This window comes from Theobroma cacao, chromosome 5, assembly GCF_053813885.1.
Source record: "Theobroma cacao isolate CCN51 chromosome 5, ASM5381388v1, whole genome shotgun sequence".
NCBI classification, from domain to species: domain Eukaryota; kingdom Viridiplantae; phylum Streptophyta; class Magnoliopsida; order Malvales; family Malvaceae; genus Theobroma; species Theobroma cacao.
The window spans coordinates 18,093,905-18,113,343 of NC_142643.1; positions in this window are offsets into that span (position 1 = coordinate 18,093,905).

A 19,439-nucleotide genomic window follows, 5' to 3' on the forward strand; every position below is an offset into this window, starting at 1 on the left:
TTTTGAAGGCATAAGTGACTATAAAAGAAGTTTTCTTCTCAATGAATGATTTTTGCATCACGTTTCTAGAGGTAAACATTCAATTATAATCTGTTTTAACCCAAAATGTAAAAAAATTCAACTTAAAATAAATTATAAGATTATATAATCATTTAAAGGAAGAAATAAAGCTTTTGAAGGCATAAGTGACTATAAAAGAAGTTTTCTTCTCAATGAACGGTTTTTGCCTCAAGTTTCCCGAGGTAAACATTCAATTATAATCTGTTTTAAACAAAAATGTAAAAAAATTCAACTTAAAATCAATTATGAGATTATATGATCATTTAAAGGCATAAATAAAGCTTTTGAAGGCATAAGTGACCATAAAAGAAGTTTTCTTCTCAATGAATGGTTTTTGCTTCACGTTTCCCGAGGTAAATATTCATTTATAATCTGTTTTAACCAAAAATGTAAAAAAATTCAACTTAAAATCAATTATGAGATTATATGATCATTTAAAGGCATAAATAAAGCTTTTGAAGGCATAAGTGACCATAAAAGAAGTTTTCTTCTCAATGAATGGTTTTTGCATCACGTTTCTCGAGGTAAACATTCAATTATAATTTGTTTTCAACAAAAATGTAAAAAAATTCAACTTAAAATCAATTATGAGATTATATAATCATTTAAAGCTAGTAATAAGGCTTTCGATGGCATGAGTGACTATAAATGGAATTCTCTTATCAATGGATGGCTTTCGCCTCATGATTCTCAAGGTAAACAATCAATTTTAATCTGTTTTAACCAAAAATGTAAAAAAAATTAAACTTAAAATCAATTATGAGATTATATAACCATTTAAAGGGAGAAATAAAGCTTTTGAAGGCATAAGTGACTATGAAAGAAGGTTTCTTCTCGATGAATGGTTTTTGCTTCACGTTTCCTGAGGTAAACATTCAATTATAATATGTTTTAACCAAAAATGTAAAAAAAATTCAACTTAAAATCAATAATGAGATTATATGATCATTTAAAGGCATAAATAAAGCTTTTGAAAGCATAAGTGACTATAAAAGAAGTTTTCTTCTCAATGAATGGTTTTTGCATCACGTTTCTCGAGGTAAACATTCAATTATAATCTGTTTTAACCCAAAATGTAAAAAAATTCAACTTAAAATAAATTATAAGATTATATAATCATTTAAAGGAAGAAATAAAGCTTTTGAAGGCATAAGTGACTATAAAAGAAGTTTTCTTCTCAATGAACGGTTTTTGCTTCACGTTTCCTGAGGTAAACATTCAATTATAATCTGTTTTAAATAAAAATGTAAAAAAATTCAACTTAAAATCAATTATGAGATTATATGATCATTTAAAGGCATAAATAAAGCTTTTGAAGGCACAAGTGACTATAAAAGAAGTTTTCTTCTCAATGAATGGTTTTTCCATCACGTTTCTCGAGGTAAACATTCAATTATAATCTGTTTTAACCCAAAATATAATAAAATTAAACTTAAAAAAAATTATAAGATTATATAATCATTTAAAGGGAGAAATAAAGCTTTTGAAGGCATAAGTGACTATGAAAGAAGTTTTCTTCTCAATAATTGGTTTTAGCTTCACGTTTCTCGAGGTAAACATTCAATTATAATTTGTTTTAAAAAAAAATGTAAAAAAATTCAACTCAAAATCAATTATGAGATTATATAACCATTTAAAGCTAGTAATAAGGCTTTCGAGGGCATGAGTGACTATAAATGGAATTCTCTTATCAATGGATGGCTTTCGCCTCATGATTCTCAAGGTAAACAATCAATTATAATCTGTTTTAACCAAAAATATAAAAAAAATTAAACTTCAAATCAATTATGAGATTATATAACCATTTGAAGGGAGAAATAAAGCTTTTGAAGGCATAAGTGACTATAACAGAAGTTTTCTTCTCGATGAACGGTTTTTTCTTCACGTTTCCCGAGGTAAACATTCAATTATAATTTGTTTTAAACAAAAATGTAAAAAAATTCAACTTAAAATCAATTATGAGATTATATAACCATTTAAAGGGAGAAATAAAGCTTTTGAAGGCATAAGTGACTATGAAAGAAGTTTTCTTCTCGATGAATGGTTTTTGCTTTACGTTTCCTGAGGTAAACATTCAATTATAATATGTTTTAACCAAAAATGTAAAAAAAATTCAACTTAAAATCAATTATGAGATTATATGATCATTTAAAGGCATAAATAAAGCTTTTGAAGGCATAAGTGACTATAAAAGAAGTTTTCTTCTCAATGAATGGTTTTTGCATCACGTTTCTCGAGGTAAACATTCAATTATAATCTGTTTTAACCCAAAATGTAAAAAAATTCAACTTAAAATAAATTATAAGATTATATAATCATTTAAAGGAAGAAATAAAGCTTTTGAAGGCATAAGTGACTATAAAAGAAGTTTTCTTCTCAATGAACGGTTTTTGCTTCACGTTTCCCAAGGTAAACAATCAATTATAATCTGTTTTAAACAAAAATGTAAAAAAATTCAACTTAAAATCAATTATGAGATTATATGATCATTTAAAGGCATAAATAAAGCTTTTGAAGGCATAAGTGACCATAAAAGAAGTTTTCTTCTCATTGAATGGATTTTGCTTCACGTTTCCCGAGGTAAACATTCAATTATAATCTTATTTAAACAAAACTATAAAAAAATTCAACTTAAAATCAATTATTAGATTATATGATCATTTAAAGGCATAAATAAAGCTTTTGAAGGCATAAGTGACCATAAAAGAAGTTTTCTTCTCAATGAATGATTTTTGCATCACGTTTCTCGAGGTAAACATTCAATTATAATCTATTTTATCCCAAAATGTAAAAAAATTCAACTTAAAATAAATTATAAGATTATATAATCATTTAAAGGAAGAAATAAAGCTTTTGAAGGCATAAGTGACTATAAAAGAAGTTTTCTTCTCAATGAATAGTTTTTGCTTCACGTTTCCCGAGGTAAACATTCAATTATAATCTGTTTTAAACAAAAATGTAAAAAAATTCAACTTAAAATCATTTATGAGATTATATGATCATTTAAAGGCATAAATAAAGCTTTTGAAGGCATAAGTGACTATAAAAGAAGTTTTCTTCTCAATGAATGGTTTTTGCATCACGTTTCTCGAGGTAAACATTCAATTATAATCTGTTTTAACCCAAAATGTAAAAAAATTCAACTTAAAATAAATTATAAGATTATATAATCATTTAAAGGAAGAAATAAAGCTTTTGAAGGCATAAGTGACTATAAAAGAAGTTTTCTTCTCAATCAACGGTTTTTGCTTCACGTTTCCCGAGGTAAACATTCAATTATAATCTGTTTTAAACAAAAATGTAAAAAAATTCAACTTAAAATCAATTATGAGATTATATGATCATTTAAAGGCATAAATAAAGCTTTTGAAGGCATAAGTGACCGTAAAAGAAGTTTTCTTCTCATTGAATGGTTTTTGCTTCACGTTTCCCGAGGTAAACATTCAATTATAATCTGTTTTAAACAAAACTATAAAAAAATTCAACTTAAAATCAATTATGAGATTATATGATCATTTAAAGGCATAAACAAAGCTTTTGAAGGCACAAGTGACTATAAAAGAAGTTTTCTTCTCAATGAATGGTTTTTCCATCACGTTTCTCGAGGTAAACATTCAATTATAATCTGTTTTAACCCAAAATATAATAAAATTAAACTTAAAAAAAATTATAAGATTATATAATCATTTAAAGGGAGAAATAAAGCTTTTGAAGGCATAAGTGACTATGAAAGAAGTTTTCTTCTCAATAATTGGTTTTAGCTTCACGTTTCTCGAGGTAAACATTCAATTATAATTTGTTTTAAACAAAAATGTAAAAAAATTCAACTCAAAATCAATTATGAGATTATATAACCATTTAAAGCTAGTAATAAGGCTTTCGAGGGCATGAGTGACTATAAATGGAATTCTCTTATCAATGGATGGCTTTCGCCTCATGATTCTCAAGGTAAACAATCAATTATAATCTGTTTTAAACAAAAATGTAAAAAAAATTAAACTTCAAATCAATTATGAGATTATATAACCATTTAAAGGGAGAAATAAAGCTTTTGAAGGCATAAGTGACTATAACAGAAGTTTTCTTCTCGATGAACGGTTTTTGCTTCACGTTTCCCGAGGTAAACATTCAATTATAATTTGTTTTAAACAAAAATGTAAAAAAATTCAACTTAAAATCAATTATGAGATTATATAACCATTTAAAGGGAGAAATAAAGCTTTTGAAGGCATAAGTGACTATGAAAGAAGTTTTCTTCTCGATGAATGGTTTTTGCTTTACGTTTCCTGAGGTAAACATTCAATTATAATATGTTTTAACCAAAAATGTAAAAAAAATTCAACTTAAAATCAATTATGAGATTATATGATCATTTAAAGGCATAAATAAAGCTTTTGAAGGCATAAGTGACTATAAAAGAAGTTTTCTTCTCAATGAATGGTTTTTGCATCACGTTTCTCGAGGTAAACATTCAATTATAATCTGTTTTAACCCAAAATGTAAAAAAATTCAACTTAAAATAAATTATAAGATTATATAATCATTTAAAGGAAGAAATAAAGCTTTTGAAGGCATAAGTGACTATAAAAGAAGTTTTCTTCTCAATGAACGGTTTTTGCTTCACGTTTCCCAAGGTAAACATTCAATTATAATCTGTTTTAAACAAAAATGTAAAAAAATTCAACTTAAAATCAATTATGAGATTATATGATCATTTAAAGGCATAAATAAAGCTTTTGAAGGCATAAGTGACCATAAAAGAAGTTTTCTTCTCATTGAATGGATTTTGCTTCACGTTTCCCGAGGTAAACATTCAATTATAATCTTATTTAAACAAAACTATAAAAAAATTCAACTTAAAATCAATTATGAGATTATATGATCATTTAAAGGCATAAATAAAGCCTTTGAAGGCATAAGTGACCATAAAAGAAGTTTTCTTCTCAATGAATGATTTTTGCATCACGTTTCTTGAGGTAAACATTCAATTATAATCTGTTTTAAACAAAAATGTAAAAAAATTCAACTTAAAATCAATTATGAGATTATATAATCATTTAAAGCTAGTAATAAGGCTTTCGATGGCATGAGTGACTTACAATCAATTATGAGATTATATAATCATTTAAAGCTAGTAATAAGGCTTTCGATGGCATGAGTGACTATAAATGGAATTCTCTTATCAATGGATGGTTTTCGCCTCATGATTCTCAAGGTAAACAATCAATTATAATCTGTTTTAACCAAAAATGTAAAAAAAATTAAACTTAAAATCAATTATGAGATTATATAACCATTTAAAGGGAGAAATAAAGCTTTTGAAGGCATAAGTGACTATGAAAGAAGTTTTCTTCTCGATGAATGGTTTTTGCTTCACGTTTCCTGAGGTAAACATTCAATTATAATATGTTTTAACCAAAAATTTAAAAAAAATTCAACTTAAAATCAATTATGAGATTATATGATCATTTAAAGGCATAAATAAAGCTTTTGAAGGCATAAGTGACTATAAAAGAAGTTTTCTTCTCAATGAATGGTTTTTGCATCACGTTTCTTGAGGTAAACATTCAATTATAATCTGTTTTAACCAAAAATGTAGAAAAATTCAACTTAAAATCAATTATGAGATTATATGATCATTTAAAGGCATAAATAAAGCTTTTGAAGGCATAAGTGACTATAAAAGAAGTTTTCTTCTCAATGAATAGTTTTTGCATCACGTTTCTCGAGGTAAACATTCAATTATAATCTGTTTTAAACAAAAATGTAAAAAAAATTCAACTTAAAATCAATTATTAGATTATATGATCATTTAAAGGCATAAATAAAGCTTTTGAAGGCATAAGTGACTATAAAAGAAGTTTTCTTCTCAATGAATGGTTTTTGCATCACGTTTCCCGAGGTAAACACTCAATTATAATCTGTTTTCACCCAAAATGTAAAAAAATTCAACTTAAAATAAATTATAAGATTATATAATCATTTAAAGGAAGAAATAAAGCTTTTGAAGGCATAAGTGACTATAAAAGAAGTTTTCTTCTCAATGAACGGTTTTTGCTTCACATTTCCTGAGGTAAACATTCAATTATAATCTGTTTTAAACAAAAATGTAAAAAAATTCAACTTAAAATCAATTATGAGATTATATGATCATTTAAAGGCATAAATAAAGCTTTTGAAGGCATAAGTGACCATAAAAGAAGTTTTCTTCTCAATGAATGGTTTTTGCATCACGTTTCTCGAGGTAAACATTCAATTATAATCTGTTTTAAACAAAAATGTAAAAAAATTCAACTTAAAATCAATTATGAGATTATATAATCATTTAAAGCTAGTAATAAGGCTTTCGATGGCATGAGTGACTATAAATGGAATTCTCTTATCAATGGATGGCTTTCGCCTCATGATTCTCAAGGTAAACAATCAATTATAATCTGTTTTAACCAAAAATGTAAAAAAAATTAAACTTAAAATCAATTATGAGATTATATAACCATTTAAAGGGAGAAATAAAGCTTTTGAAGGCATAAGTGACTATGAAAGAAGGTTTCTTCTCGATGAATGGTTTTTGCTTCACGTTTCCTGAGGTAAACATTCAATTATAATATGTTTTAACCAAAAATGTAAAAAAAATTTAACTTAAAATCAATTATGAGATTATATGATCATTTAAAGGCATAAATAAAGCTTTTGAAGGCATAAGTGACTATAAAAGAAGTTTTCTTCTCAATGAATGGTTTTTGCATCACGTTTCTCGAGGTAAACATTCAATTATAATCTGTTTTAACCCAAAATGTAAAAAAATTCAACTTAAAATAAATTATAAGATTATATAATCATTTAAAGGAAGAAATAAAGCTTTTGAAGGCATAAGTGACTATAAAAGAAGTTTTCTTCTCAATGAACGGTTTTTGCTTCACGTTTCCCGAGGTAAACATTCAATTATAATCTGTTTTAAACAAAAATGTAAAAAAATTCAACTTAAAATCAATTATGAGATTATATGATCATTTAAAGGCATAAATAAAGCTTTTGAAGGCATAAGTGACTATAAAAGAAGTTTTCTTCTCAATGAATGGTTTTTGCATCACGTTTCTCGAGGTAAACATTCAATTATAATCTGTTTTAACCCAAAATGTAAAAAAATTAAACTTAAAATAAATTATAAGATTATATAATCATTTAAAGGAAGAAATAAAGCTTTTGAAGGCATAAGTGACTATAAAAGAAGTTTTCTTCTCAATGAACGGTTTTTGCCTCACGTTTCCCGAGGTAAACATTCAATTATAATCTGTTTTAAACAAAAATGTAAAAAAATTCAACTTAAAATCAATTATGAGATTATATGATCATTTAAAGGCATAAATAAAGCTTTTGAAGGCATAAGTGACCATAAAAGAAGTTTTCTTCTCAATGAATGGTTTTTGCTTCACGTTTCCCGAGGTAAATATTCATTTATAATCTGTTTTAACCAAAAATGTAAAAAAATTCAACTTAAAATCAATTATGAGATTATATGATCATTTAAAGGCATAAATAAAGCTTTTGAAGGCATAAGTGACCATAAAAGAAGTTTTCTTCTCAATGAATGGTTTTTGCATCACGTTTCTCGAGGTAAACATTCAATTATAATTTGTTTTAAACAAAAATGTAAAAAAATTCAACTTAAAATCAATTATGAGATTATATAATCATTTAAAGCTAGTAATAAGGCTTTCGATGGCATGAGTGACTATAAATGGAATTCTCTTATCAATGGATGGCTTTCGCCTCATGATTCTCAAGGTAAACAATCAATTATAATCTGTTTTAACCAAAAATGTAAAAAAAATTAAACTTAAAATCAATTATGAGATTATATAACCATTTAAAGGGAGAAATAAAGCTTTTGAAGGCATAAGTGACTATGAAAGAAGGTTTCTTCTCGATGAATGGTTTTTGCTTCACGTTTCCTGAGGTAAACATTCAATTATAATATGTTTTAACCAAAAATGTAAAAAAAATTCAACTTAAAATCAATTATGAGATTATATGATCATTTAAAGGCATAAATAAAGCTTTTGAAAGCATAAGTGACTATAAAAGAAGTTTTCTTCTCAATGAATAGTTTTTGCATCACGTTTCTCGAGGTAAACATTCAATTATAATCTGTTTTAACCCAAAATGTAAAAAAATTCAACTTAAAATAAATTATAAGATTATATAATCATTTAAAGGAAGAAATAAAGCTTTTGAAGGCATAAGTGACTATAAAAGAAGTTTTCTTCTCAATGAACGGTTTTTGCTTCACGTTTCCCAAGGTAAACATTCAATTATAATCTGTTTTAAACAAAAATGTAAAAAAATTCAACTTAAAATCAATTATGAGATTATATGATCATTTAAAGGCATAAATAAAGCTTTTGAAGGCATAAGTGACCATAAAAGAAGTTTTCTTCTCATTGGATGGATTTTGCTTCACGTTTCCCGAGGTAAACATTCAATTATAATCTTATTTAAACAAAACTATAAAAAAATTCAACTTAAAATCAATTATTAGATTATATGATCATTTAAAGGCATAAATAAAGCTTTTGAAGGCATAAGTGACCATAAAAGAAGTTTTCTTCTCAATGAATGATTTTTGCATCACGTTTCTCGAGGTAAACATTCAATTATAATCTATTTTATCCCAAAATGTAAAAAAATTCAACTTAAAATAAATTATAAGATTATATAATCATTTAAAGGAAGAAATAAAGCTTTTGAAGGCATAAGTGACTATAAAAGAAGTTTTCTTCTCAATGAATAGTTTTTGCTTCACGCTTCCCGAGGTAAACATTCAATTATAATCTGTTTTAAACAAAAATGTAAAAAAATTCAACTTAAAATCATTTATGAGATTATATGATCATTTAAAGGCATAAATAAAGCTTTTGAAGGCATAAGTGACTATAAAAGAAGTTTTCTTCTCAATGAATAGTTTTTGCATCACGTTTCTCGAGGTAAACATTCAATTATAATCTGTTTTAAACAAAAATGTAAAAAAATTCAACTTAAAATAAATTATAAGATTATATAATCATTTAAAGGAAGAAATAAAGCTTTTGAAGGCATAAGTGACTATAAAAGAAGTTTTCTTCTCAATGAATAGTTTCTGCTTCACGTTTCCCGAGGTAAACATTCAATTATAATCTGTTTTAAACAAAAATGTAATAAAATTCAACTTAAAATCATTTATGAGATTATATGATCATTTAAAGGCATAAATAAAGCTTTTGAAGGCATAAGTGACTATAAAAGAAGTTTTCTTCTCAATGAATGGTTTTTGCATCACGTTTCTCGAGGTAAATATTCAATTATAATCTGTTTTAACCCAAAATGTAAAAAAATTCAACTTAAAATAAATTATAAGATTATATAATCATTTAAAGGAAGAAATAAAGCTTTTGAAGGAATAAGTGACTATAAAAGAAGTTTTCTTCTCAATCAACGGTTTTTGCTTCACGTTTCCCGAGGTAAACATTCAATTATAATCTGTTTTAAACAAAAATGTAAAAAAATTCAACTTAAAATCAATTATGAGATTATATGATCATTTAAAGGCATAAATAAAGCTTTTGAAGGCATAAGTGACCGTAAAAGAAGTTTTCTTCTCATTGAATGGTTTTTGCTTCACGTTTCCCGAGGTAAACATTCAATTATAATCTGTTTTAAACAAAACTATAAAAAAATTCAACTTAAAATCAATTATGAGATTATATGATCATTTAAAGGCATAAATAAAGCTTTTGAAGGCACAAGTGACTATAAAAGAAGTTTTCTTCTCAATGAATGGTTTTTCCATCACGTTTCTCGAGGTAAACATTCAATTATAATCTGTTTTAACCCAAAATATAAAAAAATTAAACTTAAAAAAAATTATAAGATTATATAATCATTTAAAGGGAGTAATAAAGCTTTTGAAGGCATAAGTGACTATGAAAGAAGTTTTCTTCTCAATAATTGGTTTTAGCTTCACGTTTCTCGAGGTAAACATTCAATTATAATTTGTTTTAAACAAAAATGTAAAAAAATTCAACTTAAAATCAATTATGAGATTATATAACCATTTAAAGCTAGTAATAAGGCTTTCAAAGGCATGAGTGACTATAAATGGAATTCTCTTATCAATGGATGGCTTTCGCCTCATGATTCTCAAGGTAAACAATCAATTATAATCTGTTTTAACCAAAAATGTAAAAAAAATTAAACTTCAAATCAATTATGAGATTATATAACCATTTAAAGGGAGAAATAAAGCTTTTGAAGGCATAAGTGACTATAACAGAAGTTTTCTTCTCGATGAATGGTTTTTGCTTCACGTTTCCTGAGGCAAACATTCAATTATAATATGTTTTAACCAAAAATGTAAAAAAAATTCAACTTAAAATCAATTATGAGATTATCTGATCATTTAAAGGCATAAATAAAGCTTTTGAAAGCATAAGTGACTATAAAAGAAGTTTTCTTCTCAATGAATGGTTTTTGAATCACGTTTCTCGAGGTAAACATTCAATTATAATCTGTTTTAACCCAAAATGTAAAAAAATTCAACTTAAAATAAATTATAAGATTATATAATCATTTAAAGGAAGAAATAAAGCTTTTGAAGGCATAAGTGACTATAAAAGAAGTTTTCTTCTCGATGAACGGTTTTTGCTTCACGTTTCTCGAGGTAAACATTCAATTATAATTTGTTTTAAACAAAAATGTAAAAAAATTCAACTTAAAATCAATTATGAGATTATATAACCATTTAAAGGGAGAAATAAAGCTTTTGAAGGCATAAGTGACTATGAAAGAAGTTTTCTTCTCGATGAATGGTTTTTGCTTTACGTTTCCTGAGGTAAACATTCAATTATAATATGTTTTAACCAAAAATGTAAAAAAAATTCAACTTAAAATCAATTATGAGATTATATGATCATTTAAAGGCATAAATAAAGCTTTTGAAGGCATAAGTGACTATAAAAGAAGTTTTCTTCTCAATGAATGGTTTTTGCATCACGTTTCTCGAGGTAAACATTCAATTATAATCTGTTTTAACCCAAAATGTAAAAAAATTCAACTTAAAATAAATTATAAGATTATATAATCATTTAAAGGAAGAAATAAAGCTTTTGAAGGCATAAGTAACTATAAAAGAAGTTTTCTTCTCAATGAACGGTTTTTGCTTCACGTTTCCCAAGGTAAACATTCAATTATAATCTATTTTAAACAAAAATGTAAAAAAATTCAACTTAAAATCAATTATGAGATTATATGATCATTTAAAGGCATAAATAAAGCTTTTGAAGGCATAAGTGACCATAAAAGAAGTTTTCTTCTCATTGAATGGATTTTGCTTCACGTTTCCTGAGGTAAACATTCAATTATAATCTTTTTTAAACAAAACTATAAAAAATTCAACTTAAAATCAATTATTAGATTATATGATCATTTAAAGGTATAAATAAAGCTTTTGAAGGCATAAGTGACCATAAAAGAAGTTTTCTTCTCAATGAATGATTTTTGCATCACGTTTCTCGAGGTAAACATTCAATTATAATCTGTTTTAAACAAAAATGTAAAAAAATTCAACTTAAAATCAATTATGAGATTATATAATCATTTAAAGCTAGTAATAAGGCTTTCGATGGCATGAGTGACTATAAATGGAATTCTCTTATCAATGGATGGCTTTCGCCTCATGATTCTCAAGGTAAACAATCAATTATAATCTGTTTTAACCAAAAATGTAAAAAAAATTAAACTTAAAATCAATTATGAGATTATATAACCATTTAAAGGGAGAAATAAAGCTTTTGAAGGCATAAGTGACTATGAAAGAAGTTTTCTTCTCGATGAATGGTTTTTGCTTCACGTTTCCTGAGGTAAACATTCAATTATAATATGTTTTAACCAAAAATGTAAAAAAAATTCAACTTAAAATCAATTATGAGATTATATGATCATTTAAAGGCATAAATAAAGCTTTTGAAGGCATAAGTGACTATAAAAGAAGTTTTCTTCTCAATGAATGGTTTTTGCATCACATTTCTCGAGGTAAACATTCAATTATAATCTGTTTTAACCCAAAATGTAAAAAAATTCAACTTAAAATAAATTATAAGATTATATAATCATTTAAAGGAAGAAATAAAGCTTTTGAAGGCATAAGTGACTATAAAAGAAGTTTTCTTCTCAATGAATAGTTTTTGCTTCACGTTTCCCGAGGTAAACATTCAATTATAATCTGTTTTAAACAAAAATGTAAAAAAATTCAACTTAAAATCATTTATGAGATTATATGATCATTTAAAGGCATAAATAAAGCTTTTGAAGGCATAAGTGACTATAAAAGAAGTTTTCTTCTCAATGAATGGTTTTTGCATCACGTTTCTCGAGGTAAACATTCAATTATAATCTGTTTTAACCCAAAATGTAAAAAAATTCAACTTAAAATAAATTATAAGATTATATAATCATTTAAAGGAAGAAATAAAGCTTTTGAAGGCATAAGTGACTATAAAAGAAGTTTTCTTCTCAATGAACGGTTTTTGCTTCACGTTTCCTGAGGTAAACATTCAATTATAATCTGTTTTAAACAAAAATGTAAAAAAATTCAACTTAAAATCAATTATGAGATTATATGATCATTTAAAGGCATAAATAAAGCTTTTGAAGGCATAAGTGACGATAAAAGAAGTTTTCTTCTCAATGAATGGTTTTTGCATCACGTTTCTCGAGGTAAACATTCAATTATAATCTGTTTTAACCCAAAATGTAAAAAAATTCAACTTAAAATAAATTATAAGATTATATAATCATTTAAAGGAAGAAATAAAGCTTTTGAAGGCATAAGTGACTATAAAAGAAGTTTTCTTCTCAATCAACGGTTTTTGCTTCACGTTTCCTGAGGTAAACATTCAATTATAATCTGTTTTAAACAAAAATGTAAAAAAATTCAACTTAAAATCAATTATGAGATTATATGATCATTTAAAGGCATAAATAAAGCTTTTGAAGGCATAAGTGACCGTAAAAGAAGTTTTCTTCTCATTGAATGGTTTTTGCTTCACGTTTCCCGAGGTAAACATTCAATTATAATCTGTTTTAAACAAAACTATAAAAAAAATCAACTTAAAATCAATTATGAGATTATATGATCATTTAAAGGCATAAACAAAGCTTTTGAAGGCACAAGTGACTATAAAAGAAGTTTTCTTCTCAATGAATGGTTTTTCCATCACGTTTCTCGAGGTAAACATTCAATTATAATCTGTTTTAAACAAAAATGTAAAAAAATTCAACTTAAAATCAATTATGAGATTATATGATCATTTAAAGGCATAAATAAAGCTTTTGAAGGCATAAGTGACCGTAAAAGAAGTTTTCTTCTCATTGAATGGTTTTTGCTTCACGTTTCCCGAGGTAAACATTCAATTATAGTCTGTTTTAAATAAAACTATAAAAAAATTCAACTTAAAATCAATTATGAGATTATATGATCATTTAAAGGCATAAACAAAGCTTTTGAAGGCACAAGTGACTATAAAAGAAGTTTTCTTCTCAATGAATGGTTTTTCCATCACGTTTCTCGAGGTAAACATTCAATTATAATCTGTTTTAACCCAAAATGTAAAAAAATTCAACTGAAAATAAATTATAAGATTATATAATCATGTAAAGGAAGAAATAAAGCTTTTGAAGGCATAAGTGACTATAAAAGAAGTTTTCTTCTCGATGAACGGTTTTTGCTTCACGTTTCCCGAGGTAAACATTCAATTATAATTTGTTTTAAACAAAAATGTAAAAAAATTCAACTTAAAATCAATTATGAGATTATATAACCATTTAAAGGGAGAAATAAAGCTTTTGAAGGCATAAGTGACTATGAAAGAAGTTTTCTTCTCGATGAATGGTTTTTGCTTTACGTTTCCTGAGGTAAACATTCAATTATAATATGTTTTAACCAAAAATGTAAAAAAAATTCAACTTAAAATCAATTATGAGATTATATGATCATTTAAAGGCATAAACAAAGCTTTTGAAGGCACAAGTGACTATAAAAGAAGTTTTCTTCTCAATGAATGGTTTTTGCATCACGTTTCTCGAGGTAAACATTCAATTATAATCTGTTTTAACCCAAAATGTAAAAAAATTCAACTTAAAATAAATTATAAGATTATATAATCATTTAAAGGAAGAAATAAAGCTTTTGAAGGCATAAGTGACTATAAAAGAAGTTTTCTTCTCGATGAACGGTTTTTGCTTCACGTTTCCCGAGGTAAACATTCAATTATAATTTGTTTTAAACAAAAATGTAAAAAAATTCAACTTAAAATCAATTATGAGATTATATAACCATTTAAAGGAAGAAATAAAGCTTTTGAAGGCATAAGTGACTATAAAAGAAGTTTTCTTCTCAATGAACGGTTTTTGCTTCACGTTTCCCAAGGTAAACATTATATTATAATCTGTTTTAAACAAAAATGTAAAAAAATTCAACTTAAAATCAATTATGAGATTATATGATCATTTAAAGGCATAAATAAAGCTTTTGAAGGCATAAGTGACTATAAAAGAAGTTTTCTTCTCAATGAATGGTTTTTGCATCACGTTTCTCGAGGTAAACATTCAATTATAATCTGTTTTAACCCAAAATGTAAAAAAATTCAACTTAAAATAAATTATAAGATTATATAATCATTTAAAGGAAGAAATAAAGCTTTTGAAGGCATAAGTGACTATAAAAGAAGTTTTCTTCTCAATGAACGGTTTTTGCTTCACGTTTCTCGAGGTAAACATTCAATTATAATCTGTTTTAAACAAAAATGTAAAAAAATTCAACTTAAAATCAATTATGAGATTATATGATCATTTAAAGGCATAAATAAAGCTTTTGAAGGCATAAGTGACGATAAAAGAAGTTTTCTTCTCAATGAATGGTTTTTGCATCACGTTTCTCGAGGTAAACATTCAATTATAATCTGTTTTAACCCAAAATGTAAAAAAATTCAACTTAAAATAAATTATAAGATTATATAATCATTTAAAGGAAGAAATAAAGCTTTTGAAGGCATAAGTGACTATAAAAGAAGTTTTCTTCTCAATGAACGGTTTTTGCTTCACGTTTCCCGAGGTAAACATTCAATTATAATCTTTTTTAAACAAAAATGTAAAAAAATTCAACTTAAAATCAATTATGAGATTATATGATCATTTAAAGGCATAAATAAAGCTTTTGAAGGCATAAGTGACCGTAAAAGAAGTTTTCTTCTCATTGAATGGTTTTTGCTTCACGTTTCCCGAGGTAAACATTCAATTATAATCTGTTTTAAACAAAACTATAAAAAAATTCAACTTAAAATCAATTATGAGATTATATGATCATTTAAAGGCATAAACAAAGCTTTTGAAGGCACAAGTGACTATAAAAGAAGTTTTCTTCTCAATGAATGGTTTTTCCATCACGTTTCTCGAGGTAAACATTCAATTATAATCTGTTTTAAACAAAAATGTAAAAAAATTCAACTTAAAATCAATTATGAGATTATATGATCATTTAAAGGCATAAATAAAGCTTTTGAAGGCATAAGTGACCGTAAAAGAAGTTTTCTTCTCATTGAATGGTTTTTGCTTCACGTTTCCCGAGGTAAACATTCAATTATAGTCTGTTTTAAATAAAACTATAAAAAAATTCAACTTAAAATCAATTATGAGATTATATGATCATTTAAAGGCATAAACAAAGCTTTTGAAGGCACAAGTGACTATAAAAGAAGTTTTCTTCTCAATGAATGGTTTTTCCATCACGTTTCTTGAGGTAAACATTCAATTATAATCTGTTTTAACCCAAAATGTAAAAAAATTCAACTTAAAATAAATTATAAGATTATATAATCATTTAAAGGAAGAAATAAAGCTTTTGAAGGCATAAGTGACTATAAAAGAAGTTTTCTTCTCGATGAACGGTTTTTGCTTCACGTTTCCCGAGGTAAACATTCAATTATAATTTGTTTTAAACAAAAATGTAAAAAAATTCAACTTAAAATCAATTATGAGATTATATAACCATTTAAAGGTAGAAATAAAGCTTTTGAAGGCATAAGTGACTATGAAAGAAGTTTTCTTCTCGATGAATGGTTTTTGCTTTACGTTTCCTGAGGTAAACATTCAATTATAATATGTTTTAACCAAAAATGTAAAAAAAATTCAACTTAAAATCAATTATGAGATTATATGATCATTTAAAGGCATAAATAAAGCTTTTGAAGGCATAAGTGACTATAAAAGAAGTTTTCTTCTCAATGAATGGTTTTTGCATCACGTTTCTCGAGGTAAACATTCAATTATAATCTGTTTTAACCCAAAATGTAAAAAAATTCAACTTAAAATAAATTATAAGATTATATAATCATTTAAAGGAAGAAATAAAGCTTTTGAAGGCATAAGTGACTATAAAAGAAGTTTTCTTCTCAATGAACGGTTTTTGCTTCACGTTTCCCAAGGTAAACATTCAATTATAATCTGTTTTAAACAAAAATGTAAAAAAATTCAACTTAAAATCAATTATGAGATTATATGATCATTTAAAGGCATAAATAAAGCTTTTGAAGGCATAAGTGACCATAAAAGAAGTTTTCTTCTCATTGAATGGATTTTCCTTCACGTTTCCCGAGGTAAACATTCAATTATAATCTGTTTTAAACAAAACTATAAAAAAATTCAACTTAAAATCAATTATTAGATTATATGATCATTTAAAGGCATAAATAAAGCTTTTGAAGGCATAAGTGACCATAAAAGAAGTTTTCTTCTCAATGAATGATTTTTGCATCACGTTTCTCGAGGTAAACATTCAATTATAATCTGTTTTAAACAAAAATGTAAAAAAATTCAACTTAAAATCAATTATGAGATTATATAATCATTTAAAGCTAGTAATAAGGCTTTCGATGGCATGAGTGACTATAAATGGAATTCTCTTATCAATGGATGGCTTTCGCCTCATGATTCTCAAGGTAAACAATCAATTATAATCTGTTTTAACCAAAAATGTAAAAAAAATTAAACTTAAAATCAATTATGAGATTATATAACCATTTAAAAGGAGAAATAAAGCTTTTGAAGGCATAAGTGACTATGAAAGAAGTTTTCTTCTCGATGAATGGTGTTTGCATCACGTTTCTCGAGGTAAACATTCAATTATAATCTATTTTAACCCAAAATGTAAAAAAATTCAACTTAAAATAAATTATAAGATTATATAATCATTTAAAGGAAGAAATAAAGCTTTTGAAGGCATAAGTGACTATAAAAGAAGTTTTCTTCTCAATGAACGGTTTTTGCTTCACGTTTCCCGAGGTAAACATTCAATTATAATCTGTTTTAAACAAAAATGTAAAAAAATTCAACTTAAAATCAATTATGAGATTATATGATCATTTAAAGGCATAAATAAAGCTTTTGAAGGCATAAGTGACTATAAAAGAAGTTTTCTTCTCAATGAATGCTTTTTTCATCACGTTTCTCGAGGTAAACATTCAATTATAATCTGTTTTAACCCAAAATGTAAAAAAATTCAACTTAAAATAAATTATAAGATTATATAATCATTTAAAGGAAGAAGTAAAGCTTTTGAAGGCATAAGTGACTATAAAAGAAGTTTTCTTCTCAATCAACGGTTTTTGCTTCACGTTTCCCGAGGTAAACATTCAATTATAATCTGTTTTAAACAAAAATATAAAAAAATTCAACTTAAAATCAATTATGAGATTATATGATCATTTAAAGGCATAAATAAAGCTTTTGAAGGCATAAGTGACCGTAAAAGAAGTTTTCTTCTCATTGAATGGTTTTTGCTTCACGTTTCCCGAGGTAAACATTCAATTATAATCTGTTTTAAACAAAACTATAAAAAAATTCAACTTAAAATCAATTATGAGATTATATGATCATTTAAAGGCATAAACAAAGCTTTTGAAGGCACAAGTGACTATAAAAGAAGTTTTCTTCTCAATGAATGGTTTTTCCATCACGTTTCTCGAGGTAAACATTCAATTATAATCTGTTTTAACCCAAAATATAAAAAAATTAAACTTAAAAAAAATTATAAGATTATATAATCATTTAAAGGGAGAAATAAAGCTTTTGAAGGCATAAGTGACTATGAAAGAAGTTTTCTTCTCAATAATTGGTTTTAGCTTCACGTTTCTCTAGGTAAACATTCAATTATAATTTGTTTTAACCAAAAATGTAAAAAAATTCAACTTAAAATCAATTATGAGATTATATAACCATTTAAAGCTAGTAATAAGGCTTTCGAGGGCATGAGTGACTATAAATGGAATTCTCTTATCAATGGATGGCTTTCGCCTCATGATTCTCAAGGTAAACAATCAATTATAATCTGTTTTAACCAAAAAAGTAAAAAAAATTAAACTTCAAATCAATTATGAGATTATATAACCATTTAAAGGGAGAAATAAAGCTTTTGAAGGCATAAGTGACTATAACAGAAGTTTTCTTCTCGATGAATGGTTTTTGCTTCACGTTTCCTGAGGCAAACATTCAATTATAATATGTTTTAACCAAAAATGTAAAAAAAATTCAACTTAAAATCAATTATGAGATTATCTGATCATTTAAAGGCATAAATAAAGCTTTTGAAAGCATAAGTGACTATAAAAGAAGTTTTCTTCTCAATGAATGGTTTTTGAATCACGTTTCTCGAGGTAAACATTCAATTATAATCTGTTTTAACCCAAAATGTAAAAAAATTCAACTTAAAATAAATTATAAGATTATATAATCATTTAAAGGAAGAAATAAAGCTTTTGAAGGCATAAGTGACTATAAAAGAAGTTTTCTTCTCGATGAACGGTTTTTGCTTCACGTTTCCCAAGGTAAACATTCAATTATAATTTGTTTTAAACAAAAATGTAAAAAAATTCAACTTAAAATCAATTATGAGATTATATAACCATTTAAAGGGAGAAATAAAGCTTTTGAAGGCATAAGTGACTATGAAAGAAGTTTTCTTCTCGATGAATGGTTTTTGCTTTACGTTTCCTGAGGTAAACATTCAATTATAATATGTTTTAACCAAAAATGTAAAAAAAATTCAACTTAAAATCAATTATGAGATTATATGATCATTTAAAGGCATAAATAAAGCTTTTGAAGGCATAAGTGAGTATAAAAGAAGTTTTCTTCTCAATGAATGGTTTTTGCATCACGTTTCTCGAGGTAAACATTCAATTATAATCTGTTTTAACCCAAAATGTAAAAAAATTCAACTTAAAATAAATTATAAGATTATATAATCATTTAAAGAAAGAAATAAAGCTTTTGAAGGCATAAGTGACTATAAA